The following is a 14,086-nucleotide window of genomic DNA, read 5'->3' as shown; positions in this document are numbered from 1 at the left end:
TTTTCTCTGATTTCTTTAGTTTCATTCTTCCTTCGCTCCATCTATTTTTTCACTTTATTGTGTTGAGTTTTTTATCATTCTCCTGCAACTTTTATGGGTATAAAGATTTCACTCAATTTCCCGAAACGATTTTTAAACTCATAATCGTAGAAATTTAATTTCATTTTATTAATTTTGTAACTACATTATTATTTTTGTCTTTTTTAAATTTTGTTTTTAAATTCTTGATAAACCCCTTATTTCTATACTACACTAGCCTTAAATTTTGGTCATTTTTGGCTCGTGACTTACGACTAAGATTTATAGGCATTTTCTCCTCAAAAACGATGACTTTTTGAGTATTACTCATATGTAGTTCAAATGAATTTCTTATAAAACGCCTGTGTTGCCATCTGTTGACTAAACGATATGACAGGAGGTAGTATTTGAAGTAGTTACAGAAACACCCGCTAGGAGCAGCACATACTAGATAATTCATATTTATTTTGCCTTCAGTGCCATCTGTTTGCAGATAGGGAAGTTGTAACTGCTGTTGGGTAGCAAAGCAACAGCGGAAGTAGCAGAAACATGGTAAACCTCAAAATGTTCATTCCAGTGGCTTGTTGGTTCATTTATGATTCACTCAGTTGAATCCTCTTCCTGTTTTCTTCTTTGGTTTAAAAGAAATTTAAAACGAAAAAAAAAAAAATCAAAGGTCATCATTAGCTATGTTAATTTAAGCGTTTATATTTTGCCAACCTCTCTCCGGTCTAGATTGGTTTGATTGTGGATTTTTTTTTTTTTAAGAAACTCTGATGTCGAAAATAATATATTAGTACATATTTAATATTGTCCCACCTCCAATATTGAATATTTTATATAATCCAGTAGTTCCAGCTCTAAATACAAAGAGAACCAGGGTGCAGGTGCCCTCCTTTGGCCACGTCTTTTCCCGACCGCCCCACAGACATGGTGTATTGTAATGTTGGTCACGTTACCCCCAAACATTTCTCTGCCCCTCCGCCCCCTCCCAAGAAATTAAAGCTGGCGTCGTAACTGATAAAATCGTTTTGTATCCCTCTATTCTATTGATCTTTATTTGTTAAGTTTTAAAAAGCAAAATATCGATTTTTCACACTTACATATGTTTCATACTTGGTGCAGCACGCCCATAACTAGGGGGCTGAGGAGTGACAACGCTACATTTTAATTTCTTGGGAGGATTGTACGCAGGAGCAGAAGCATTTCTGGGTTGAAGCTATATATTTTGTATACCGAAAAGGATCATTTTATATTGAACAAAATAACAACACACCACTCCTAGTGGAAGAGAAAGTCGGGAAATAGGCGTAGCTAATGGGAAACATTTCTCCTCCTTATTCCCTCTGGCCTAGCTGCATCAATGGGGCTGCACCAAGGCTGTCAACTTTTCAAAAATACTCACACGTACATTCACAGCTTGAATTCTCCAAATTTAATTTCGTTCAATTAGAACCTTGTTTCAGTTAAACACATAAATGTATGTTTTTCCTAAATCTATATGCTTAGCGGTATTTGTTAGAGAAACAAAGTAAGGTTGATTTGAAACTGTAATTAACATTTATTTCTTGTACTTGTTTTCATTTTTAGCACTTTTCAATACAGCAGGATTCCTTTTTACATAATTCCTATTTGCAAGGAGGCTAGACAATCACTATTGGGCTTATGCAAAGTCAGGATCGCAAATAGCTACAGAGGTTTGGGGGGATCATGGATATGTTAGAGGGGCCAAGTCATTAAAAATTCTTTTGCACATATCTAAATTGTGTTTTTTGTGTTGAGGTTTGAAGGGGCCACGAAAAGTTTAGGGGGGCAGGCCCCCTAGCCCCCCTCTAGTTGCGGGCCTGTTCAAAGTTACCTCTCCACTCTATTCGTATGTAACTTTGTGATTCTGATCACAGTAGGGTAGGCAAATAAGACTATTTTATTTATTTATTTTGCTAAATGATAATTATAATGATCTAATTGTTGCTTTTAACCAATGAGAGAAAGCCACTGCCAACACGCATACATTTTGAATAGAACTCGTACACCCGTATCTGAGGTTGCTAAACCCACACAATATGGGTGAAACCCGTACAGTTGGCAGCCATGGGCTGGACCTTCCTTTGCGACGACGTCCAGCCCGCCGAAACTTTAAGTTCTTTGTTTAACAGTCAAGAATATAAGGAGATATCAAGTAATCCGCGTCCTCCCTTACAGAATAATCTGGACCTCCAGTCTTAGTATTCTGGGTGCTTCCTGGCCTGTGGTGCAAACAAAGTATGACAAATTTAAGACTTTTTACCATCAGGTCGAAGTCGGATGCCAATATCAAGAGTAGTCCATCAACAGTAGCCAAATGGCCAAATGACTTACTACTTGGTGTGCAAGGTTCTTGGTTCGATGCCTATTCAGGATACTTTCCTATTAATTTCAAGTAGATCTTCGGACCCTAGTTTAAACACTAAGCCTTGCCTCGTACAGCCTTCATACTGAAAGTATGTGTTCATCTCCAACCAGTAAAACGTCAACAGTTTCAAGTTGACCTGTGCCAATGAATTTGTTTGTTAATTGAGTGTTTAAGTGACTCACAAGGTGAACTAACAAAAAAAAAAAAAAAATTGCAGCCCCATCGGTACTCGATAGTGTTGCCCACGACACAAGACGAGACAGCAAATAAGGATTTCTTGTCTCGTCTCCTAAATTTTGCAAACCCCTCGTATCGTCTCGATTCCCGAAGAGGATTTCTCGCCTCGTCTCGAAAATGTTCTAGTTTCGTTTTGTAAATTACATAGCCATGTAAAAAAAAAAAAAAAAAAAAAAAAAATTAAAAATTCTGTACAGAGGACCCCAAATTTGGATTCAATGCATTTTGTAACGCCGAATCCAAATTTCGAATTCCCAGGACGATTGACTACGTCAATCTTTTTATGGGCGAAAAGCATGAGTGATTTTCGATAGGAAATATAGGTCTACACATGTGTTTCGCCTATAAAATAGAATTTGCAGTCTATCGTCCTGACGTTTCGAAATTTGGATTTTGTGTAACAAAAAACTTCGAATGGATACTCTGACATCTGCTGCACAGAATCGTATAGGGAAACAAACATGGTGTTTGATTTTAACGAAAATTATAAAAAGCCACGTAAAACGGAAACTCCCTTTAAAAAACAAATTGGCTTTTTACGGGAAAACGGTCAATACCGACTTTTTCTACTTCTAATCGTAAGTGCAGTTCTGCGAATACGATTTTTTTTTTTTTTTTTTTTGGTCAAGTCAGAATTTTCTCTTATCTACTTGTAGATATTTTAAGTAAGTCCTCTTCAATCCCTTGCGTTTGAAAAAAAAAAAAAAAAAGTGGTTTTGGACTATCCAAAGGACAGTTTCAAAGTATCTAAATCGTCAAGGTTTATTCATTTAGAACTCTGAGGAACATCTGCCTGAAATGTGGTTTCTTTTCTTTATATTTTATTCAATTGACTTTTCTATGAAAGCATTTCTTTTCTTCTTTAATCAACAGTTTGTATGTTCTTTATCACAATTGGTTTTAAAATATTTCGCTCTGTAGATGAAAGCATCGCTCTTGAATTAATGCAGGTCAAATATAATCGTTTTAAACCATTAATAATTGAAAAGTGGCACTGTTGGCCAACGTCAAGCACACTATCTTGAAAGGTGAATTACCGGTAATAAGAAAGCATGTTTAATTCGTAAAGATGCCGTGAAAATTCTTCATCTTATAGTTTTGCAACCGTTTTGAACTATTTTGTCAGTTTCAGAATAAAGTAAAGATTAAAACTAAATCCTTCTTTTAAAACACACGCGTTTTTGAAGAATCATTTTTCCTCCAACTTGGAATAAAGATTCAGGAAGATCAGTTATTCAGTTCTCAGTTGATTAGAGTAGCAGTAGCTGATTGACCTTAAAAAAAAAAAAAAAAAAAAAAAAGTTATGCTATGATTCATGAATACTACGTAGTAAGAAGTGATTTTATTTTTTTAAAAAAATTAAACCTTGGTATATTTAGTCAACAATTTGACGAAGGGTCATATCTTAAAATCTCACTTTTTCAGACATTAAGAAAGAAATGTTATTCCATACAGGAGAAAAAAGTTAAATATACAATAATTGATAATATATTCCACGTAACTATTATCAAGTATAGATGACGAGTTATTACATATTTAACTGCTTCCCTGTCCACGTAATTATCATTTCTTTCTTTATGTCTGAAAAAGTGAGATTTTTGATAGACCCTTCGTCAAATTGTTGACGATTTGTAATTATTTAATTAAGTACGAGGTGCATTCAAATTATAACATCTCCAATTCTGTTTCTCAGGACTGGTTACAGACAAATCACGCTGTTTATTTTAAAATACGCGAGCACTCATTGTCAATGCGTGAGAGAGATGGGAACACCGTACTGCACACAGAACTCTAGCGACAGCCGTCAGAGCGAGATTATATTTGATGTGGTACTCTACAAGAACAGAGTGAATCATTAGTTGTTTTCTCCACCGCTTGACACCGCTTGAAATTCGTTGTCAGTTAAGTGAGACATGTGATAATGGTGTCAGGGATGTATCTAACATGCGTTCGTGGGTACATTTCAAAGAAGGCAGAACGTCGTATGACAACAAACCAAGATGATCGCACAAGTCGGTCTCACGAAATGTACGAACGAGTGGAGAAAGTTGTTTTGGAGAATCGCCGAATGAGTGTGGAACAAATCACCTCCAAAGGTAGCATTTCCGTGCGATCTGTGCACACAATTCTTCATAAAGACCTGAAAAGGCAAAAAGTGTCCTCCAGGTGGGTGCCACGAATGCTGAAGGACAACCACAAGGCTGCGTGCGTGGAGTGTTGTCAAGTAATATTGACGCTACTTTTACTTTTCCAAAGACACTCTCCGTAGTCGCACATTCACTAGCCGTACCGCTATTGCATCAGTAATTTTCTAGGAGACTCCTAAAGAATCGTTCGCTGCGGCCATTGAATCATGGTGCTGGCGTTGTGAATAATGTATACGGCTGTAGCTATATTACATCGAGAATTGACACAATTTTCATAGGTTTCGTATGATTAGTTAGTGAAAAAAATATATATTTAACTAGAATACAACTCGTAAATTTACAATGAGTAGAAAAGAAAATTATCACGTGATGAACATCTGTTCGTACTTCAAAAGTGATGGCCACATGATCATAGTTATAATGGATCTTTCTGTGTGAGAAATAAGGAAAAATAAAGTTTTATCTGGAGGGGAAAAAAATACGGATCTCAAGCGGATTACTTCTGAATTTGAGAAATTATTACCCAGCAACACTAGCGATGTAATACGTTCTTTTGTGTTTAAAAGATGTACTTCGGGCATTGACAAGTAAAATACGTAGGCTATATCATCCTTTAGATTTAACTTTTTTCTTCTGTCCGAACAAAACAATATTTTTCTTTAAAACAATATTTTTTTTTCTCCAAGCCTGACATTTAAGTGCTATATAAACAGAATTTTATTATTATGTCCAACGTATTCATCTAGAACTTTGTATATATCTTAGGAACAAAAAGCCTGCATACCATATAATATTTCACACTGTTATAACAAATCAATGCCTAGTATTGTGCCAAGTTTGATTCAAATCGGGTAAGATCAATTGATTTTTTTTTTTCGAAAATGTGGCCGCATATAACACAAGAACCAAAACCCTGCATAACATAGTCTTTCACACGCTTATATTTATTTGATCAAGATCTACTATCACCTTAAGATTTATCTCGGTCGGATAAGTTCGGTGTGTGACTTTTTTCTTTCTTTCGAAAAGACAAATTCATCAAAATTTGACCGCTCATAACTCGGGAATCAAAAGCTACAAAGCATAATATTGCATATGTTTATATAGCATATCAAGATCTAACAATTATGTCAAGTACAATCCAGATCGGATTAGTTCGGTAGAGCTCGAATGATATATACAGGGTGTTTCGAAACAACACCGACAACATTTGGGAGGTGATTCCTGACACCAATATAAGACAAAAACTATAGACCAACCTGGGTGTACAAGTACTTCCTTTCGGAGTTATAGGCTTCCGAATGAAAACATGAAAAAATGAACTTTAAAGGTCTATAGCTCCAAAACTATGGGAACTACCGTAGTAGGGTCAAGACTTTACTTACGAACTAGTATTTGCCCTATTCTAATACCCAAGTTTCACCAATTTTTATAGAGGTAGTTGATGAGTATTTCAGATTATATGTCTGTACCCAAACTCCCTCCATAAAAATTGTTGCATGAGTACCTTAGGATTCTGAAACATGTATTTTTGAACAGCGCACATACTAGTTCCTGTGTGAAGTCTTGACCCGACTGCTATAGGTCCTATAGTTTTGGAGCTATGAACCTTTAAAGTTCATTTTTTCATGTTTTTGGCAGCCTATAACTCTGAGAGGAAGCATATATGCACCCAGGTTGCTCTATTGTTTTTGTCTTATCTTGGTGTAAGGAATCACCTCCCAAACGTTTTCGGTGTAGTTTTGAAACACCCTCTATACATAGGATTGCAAATTCCCATTCCAGCTGACATGCCCGTCAATGCCTAAATTTTAGCTAAATGTCTTCGCGATTTTAACCTAATAGCTTGACGAACCCAAACTACGGATTTGACACTAATTTCAGTCATTTGAAAAATTTAACTTTTCACTCTTTCCCACCTCCCATGCCGACTAGGTTGAACTTGGACTGTGACGCTATCGGGAGTGTAATTATTTAATCTCAGCAATATAAAGAACTTTTATTTAGACCAGCGTTTCCCAACCGGTGTGCCGTGAATGGGCCGCTGCTGTGCCGCGAGGAATCGAAACAAAATTATTAATTTTATAGCAGTCGAATTGCAAAATGTAGAGAAAAATGTATATTTGTATTTCACATTACTATGGAACTCTACTATGAATCTACAATTTTAACTTTCATATCGTGTTACTGTCCTGTACATTTCTAATATTGAAAAAAGTATTTGTTATCATTGTTATGACCATTATTGCTTCTTTATCGTTGCAGACATTTCGTAACTTGAAAATTTAAAATATTCAATCCTTTCGACAAATTACCTACATAAATTTGTGTTTTAAAAATAAAAGAGAGTTGTTTGTTTGTTTATTTGTTACTTAGTAATCTTCCTTCTTAGTTAAAGGTTGGATACAGTTTTTAAAAAGAAAGCGTATTTTTAAAAACCTGAGTCCAATATTTCATTGCAATTGTTTTCTATTTTTAAATTAGAATGAAAAATAAGCATAATGATTTACCACGGGGAAAAAACAGTGATAGAGCTTTCTTCTCTGTAAGAAGGAGATCAATAATCACAGAAAAAAAAATACCACTGTTTTTTTATATTTACCAATAATATCTATAAGTGTGCCCCGAGAATCCAATTAACACCCGTAATGTGCCGCAAGTTGAAAAAGGTTGGGAAACGCTGGTTTAGACATTAACATCAGTTGTTTTCCATCATTTCTACATGTCAATTCCTTTCCACCACCCTAGGGGTGCTAATAGGAGATAGAGTAGATTTAAATGATAAAGAGTTTCTTCAATCAAATTAAGGACCCCAAAAATTATGGATTCGAGGCTTTTCAAAAAAAAAAAAAAAATCAGGTCATTATTCCCAACCCCCGAGGTACTAATGGAGGCTGAACTTCGATTTGTTCGGGAGTTTCGCTATTCTTCTCAGCGACTCCCAGAATTATGGACTGTACATTAATCATTTAATATGTTACCGCCTTCCACGCTCTCTTGGTGTACTAGGGGTCTTACCCTTACTGGACGCTGAAATTGAACTTAAAGGTCATTGAAACTGTCAGCAATCAACGTAGAGATCCCGAAAACTATGAATTCGACACTAATATCTGTCATGTTCAATTATTTTTATATCTTACAAGTAAAACCCACTTTAGAATCATTATTATAAGAAAAAAAATTACTTTACTTTATGATTTAGTTGCATATTATGCACAGATCTCTAATGTCTTTTTAATTTTCATTACAGGTTCCTGTAGCCAAAAAGTTGATCATATGAGGCATTGTTCATCAAAGCAATAATGGAGGTACCTCGAACAATGCTCTTCTGAAATGGTCCCCTAGATCAACAGATGTAACTCCATTGATTTTGTTTTCTTCTGGTGTTACATTAGGGACCGTATATACATGCCTCCTCTTTCACAAGACCTTCATGAATTGCAAATAAGGATTGAAGAATATCCAGTCACACCAGACATGTTAACCAGAGGATTATGGTTAGAAATTACCTGTAAATATCTGGGCTTTTGGAATTTATGACAATGTTGGCCCGTTACGTATGAGGAATGACGTCACTCGATGATCTCATTGTCCGGGAATTGGAGAGGAAGAATGGAATGAGGAAGGAAGGAAGGATGCGGTCTGGGGCTATAATGTCAGGTACCATCCTAACATTTGCCTGGTGTAAAAGAGGAAAACTCAAGAAAACTTCACTCAGGAATGGCTGGCCTATAAAAGCGTTTACACTTTTTCGATGGAAAGTCCCCATCGGGACTCTAACCCAGGACTGCTCACAAAATAGACGGCTACGTTACACGGGGCCACGCATGTTAACCAGATTACCACACCGATAATTATCGCGTCACACACGGCGCTCATATTTAGTCCGTATGAGGTTTTTATTCTACCACATAACCTTAAGGACTCATGCTTCACGTAACACAGAGAAAGTCATCATATGTACAGTATTCTTTACACCAAAATTTTAAAAGTGGAACTAACTTTGAAGACTTCTCAGTATTATGAATATTTGCGGAGGAGGATTGTTGTAAGTGTCTTACGTCATAAAAGGTAAAGAAATCTTCAATAGCTTAATATAATTGTTCATATATTCTAACTTCGGCCAACGTATGATAATCCGTGAGCTGTTAAATGTGTTATGATCTCAAATGACTTAAGAGTGTAAGAATTCCAATTGTTTTATCCTTTAGGTCAGTGTGTCGCAATATCATAATTAGAGCTTTCCGATCAATTGTTTATATTGTTCTAGTGACCCGCACGGAAGTTCCAACATGAAGAAGACAGGTGGATTTGGCATGCGGGTCACTTCCTTAGCTTCTTCTACGGAATTGGCACTGAAGAGATGACAGGAATAAGCATTACATATGAGGTTGAAGCCTTATGCGTCTTTCGCCAACTCCAGTGTCATTTTATAATTGCTTGTCTCTGTGCTACCATTTTACTCATAGTTTTCATTTATTAAGAGGTTTAGTTTACCAAAAGCTTCTTTATACAGGGTGTTACAAAATTTATCACAGTGTTTTGGGAATAGATTTCTCCCATCAAAATAACAAAAAAAAAAAAAAAAGTTGATATGGGCCTGTGGTCGGAAGTGCATAGTTTCGTGGTTATAAGGTGCCATAAACGTGAACAAATAAACTTTAAAGGTCATAGTTCCACTACTATAGGACCGATCGTAGTTCGGTTAAGACATCACTGAGGAACTAGTATGTGAACTATCCAAATATCCAACTTTCAGAATCTCCGGTACTTGCATAATCATTTTTACAGATGCTGTTTGGGGGAACTTGATCACTTTCCACCCACCTCTAAAAATTGGTGTGCAAGTACTGGCGCATTCTTAAACATGCATATTTGGATTAGTGGTGGGCAGAAAAACCGGTTTTTCGGTTTTTGGTTTTTAGAAAAACCGAAACCGGTTTTTGAAAATTAAAAAACGGTTTCGGTTTTCTTCAAAACCGGTTCGGTTTCCTCCGAAACCGGTTATCGATTTTTCAGCTGATCGGGTTTCAGTTTTCTTCAAAACCGATTCCGGATTTTTTTTTTAAATTTGTTCTATTTCTGACCAGAATGGTGTTTCGTTGTTCTCCAGAAACCGAATCCATTTCCACAGAAATAGTTTTATGTGTTTTCGAAAAGTTTTCTACCGAAACCAGTTTCGGTGAAAACCGAACCGGTTTTGGAGAAAACCGAAACCGGTTTCGGTGAAAAAACTGAACCGGTTTTGGAGAAAACCGAAATGTCGGTTTTCGGGTTTCGGTTTTTATAGAAACCGGTTTTCCGTTTTTATAAAAAAAACGGTTTTGTCCATCCCTAATTTGGATAGCTCACATACCAGTTCCTCAGTGATGTTTAACCCAACTACGATAGATCCCATAGTAGTGGAACTATGAACTTTTAAATTTCACTTGTTTCACGTTTTAGGTACTTTTTTTTTATGGGAGGAATCTGTTCTCACAATATTGTGCCATATTTTTCTAACATCTTGTATATTACTGTTCTCCATCTGTCCGCCACGGAGACAAAATCTCAAGAGATACTTGATGGTCAACTTTGGTCAAGATGTAGAGGGAGAAGAGTTAGGAATCGAATTCGTTTGATGGAGATAATCCATTCTCCGGAAGTGGTACAAAATCTATTATTTGTTGTTTTATGGTCAATTTTGGTCAAGATGTAGAGGGAGAAGACTTAGGAATCGAATTCGTTTGATGGAGATAATCCATTCTCCGGAAGTGGTACAAAATCTATTATTTGTTGTTTTATGGTCAATTTTGGTCAAGATGTAGAGGGAGAAGAGTTAGGAATCGAATTCGTTTGATGGAGATAATCCATTCTCCGGAAGTGGTACAAAATCTATTATTTGTTGTTTTATGGTCAATTTTGGTCAAGATGTAGAGGGAGAAGAGTTAGGAATCGAATTCGTTTGATGGAGATAATCCATTCTCCGGAAGTGGTACAAAATCTATTATTTGTTGTTTTATGGTCAATTTTGGTCAAGATGTAGAGGGAAAAGACTTAGGAATCGAATTCGTTTGATGGAGATAATCCATTCTCCGGAAGTGGTACAAAATCTATTATTTGTTGTTTTATGGTCAATTTTGGTCAAGATGTAGAGGGAGAAGAGTTAGGAATCGAATTCGTTTGATGGAGATAATCCATTCTCCGGAAGTGGTACAAAATCTATTATTTGTGGTTCTAACGTTGGCCACTAGAGTGCAAAAGCAGCAATAGATAATTAGAAGAGGTTTGGCCAATCGATTAAGCGATTCAAAAATACATTTCATCTTGAACTCTCTACTAAAATCAAAAGTTACAGCCCAGTAAGTAAATACGTCCACAATAAATCTAAATTTCCTCTTAATTTCCCTTGATAGATTTAACATTATAAATTTTCTCTGTGTATTGCTTTCCCAAGTGTAAATTTCATGTCATGCTTGAAGTCTTAATAGCTTTGATATATAAGCCTGTGTATGTTTAGACCAGATGAAAGATGAAGGCTACGAAAAAATGCTTGCGTGTTAGCCTTAGAATGTCTCTGTGTGTAGCTTTGGCCAAGTGTAAATTTTAAGTCATGCTTGACAGGTGTATCAATTTAAACGAATTTTAAGGCTATTCCTATATTATGTACTATTGTAAAGTCTGGAACAAGCTTGCAATCGACGAACTAGCAAGTTTGCTATAGCCTTGGCTACGTCTACAGCCATGTAAATGCAAACTTGGGCAAGCCTACAGACTTAGCCTTGAAGGTTTGAGGAAGGTTATTAAAAGTCTAGAATGCTATTAGGGAAAACTTCACAACATTTCCCGTAATAATAATAATAATAATAATAATAATAATAATAATAATAATAATAATAATAATAATAATAGAAGATAAGTGTTTCCTTTCTTTTATTTATTTTGAAATCGATTTAGTCTTGTAAGGATAGGTACCATCTTATTATTTCTTAACTCTCTATTCAAACCGGAAGTAGTAGAAATCAGCAACTTCCGCTTTTAATGTTAATCACTATAGAATAAAACTTGTAATAGATAGCGAGAAATATTTTTCTAGAATCAGTTAAGCGTTCCAAAAATATATCCAGTCTCCACACTAATCTCTCTAGTAATAGTACGTAAAGTGGTAGAAATCTACTACCACTTCCGGTTTCAATATTGAGAAAATATCACGTTATACACACCAAACTTCTTCACGTGGTGTACACGTGACACTTCTAATTGTTTTTAAATTTATTTTTATATTCTACTTTTGTGCCCTTCAGGATAGAATATACGATTAAAAATAAATAGTAACTATATGAATATAGTGAAAAAGAAAACATATTACAAGGTTATGATCGCCAAATAATGCTCTAAGAGTGCTTGACCTTCTCATTGGTCTAATGTCAAGCGCTCTTTCAGTACACACGGCCCCTGGTTCCATTCCCGGTGCAACATCATTGAGCACATTAAGGTGGTTCCGATCTAGAAACGTACGTTGGGGGGTGAGTCCTGATGGTCCAACCCCCCTCCCCCCGAATTTTTCTCATTTTAGGGACAATTTTACAGTCTGTAATATAATTTTCGTCATATTGAATTTGGAACCCCAGAAAATCTTTGAACTTTCCCCTCCTGAAATAAATTTCTGCGTACATGCCTGTTTAGATTCCATCTTAAAACTGTAGGTCTACATCTTATACACCCTCGATGCTGAAAAGAGGCGCTAAACTTTAATAAATCAACCAACAAACAAAGTTTAAATCATTTGATTATGATAATCAGCTGCAGACTTTTGAGGTATTGTACTTTCTGTTAACGTAAATATAAAAAAAAATAAAGACATTTATTGTTGACACTTGTCTGTAAGATCTTATTCACCAGGTCCGTGTCAATTATTGATCTAAAAAAAAAAAAAATGCGCTTCCACTGAGCCACCGCGGCCCCCTCAAAGATTCTGGTTAGGATACTTGGGCAGTTTACACAAAAACCCAGAAGCGTCATTTGGGGGTGCCAAATGAGAGTTTATATCTATATCTAGATAGATAGATAGATAGATATAGATATAGATATAGATATAGATATAGATATAGATATAGATATAGATATAGATATAGATATAGATATAGATATAGATAATACATAATGTTGGTGGTATGGTGGAGGCTCTTATATGTTGGCGGAGCATATCCCCCTATCCCCTAGCAAAATCTGAAATGACAATGCTTCAAAAATCGCGAAAAAGTAAAGAATGTATGAAATACTGAAGATAGTAACAGAAAAGTAAAACAGTAATTGATCTTTTTACTGTTCGGCTTCAAACATATTAGAACCATCTATGAGTTTAAAGTGTACAGACTTATTACGTTTTTTTTTTTTTTTTAATTACTGATATACAGAAAGTCCGATTTATACCCTAAAGAATCAAGAAATTTCATCATTAACACAAATACATTAAAATAAATACATAATCTTAAAATAAAATTTCAATACGAGTATACTATTACATGTTTAAAATCACCAGAACAATAGAAGTACATACTTCTATGGTGAAGTATGTTTGCTTGTTACAATAATATTGAAGGACCCTCGATAGCTCAGTAATAGAACCCTCAATAGCAAGCCGTGGGGTCCTAGCTTCGATCCAAACACTTGACAAATTGACTTTGCGGTGGATAAATACTGTATGCGTGGGTTTTCTCAGTTCCTTACACTTCCTTCATTTCACTAATTATCATCTGCATTGCAGTCTTCCTTAGCGTCGGAGCAGAATTGTGGAATGTTAAACTCAAAATAATAAGCAATATTGGATGAGAAGTTCTTGATACACAATATTTGAAATAAATGATTGTGTAAGAGGAAAAATGCCTAAGGGTATTACGCAATGCCATTTCATTAACTATAAATAATAGATTCTTGTATTTAAAATATCTAAAAATTCTATTAGCTTTCTACTGAAGAATTGGTAAGTTAATAACTCTTCACAACGAATACACGTTATTGAGTTGTGCATGATTATAATAATTAATTCATTTTAATGATTAATAACAATGATCAATCTGTGCGAGATCGATAAGTATCAAATACGAGTGAATATCAAATAAGTATCAAATCTCTGAGGGAGGACGGTGGCTCAATGATAGAGCGCTTAAACCTGGTGGGGTCCCTAGTTCAATCTCCGAGCAAGTAAATTTGTGGTGGACAACATCGCGTCCATGGTTTTTTGCGGGGTACTGCCGTTTCCTCCACTTTCTCATTCTACCAATTCTTCCATCATCATTCACGTATCTTAAT

Source organism: Thermobia domestica, chromosome 12 (assembly GCF_964235325.1).
Source record: "Thermobia domestica chromosome 12, izTheDome1.hap1.1, whole genome shotgun sequence".
In the NCBI taxonomy this organism is placed as follows: domain Eukaryota; kingdom Metazoa; phylum Arthropoda; class Insecta; order Zygentoma; family Lepismatidae; genus Thermobia; species Thermobia domestica.
Note: the sequence above shows the minus strand (reverse complement) of the source record.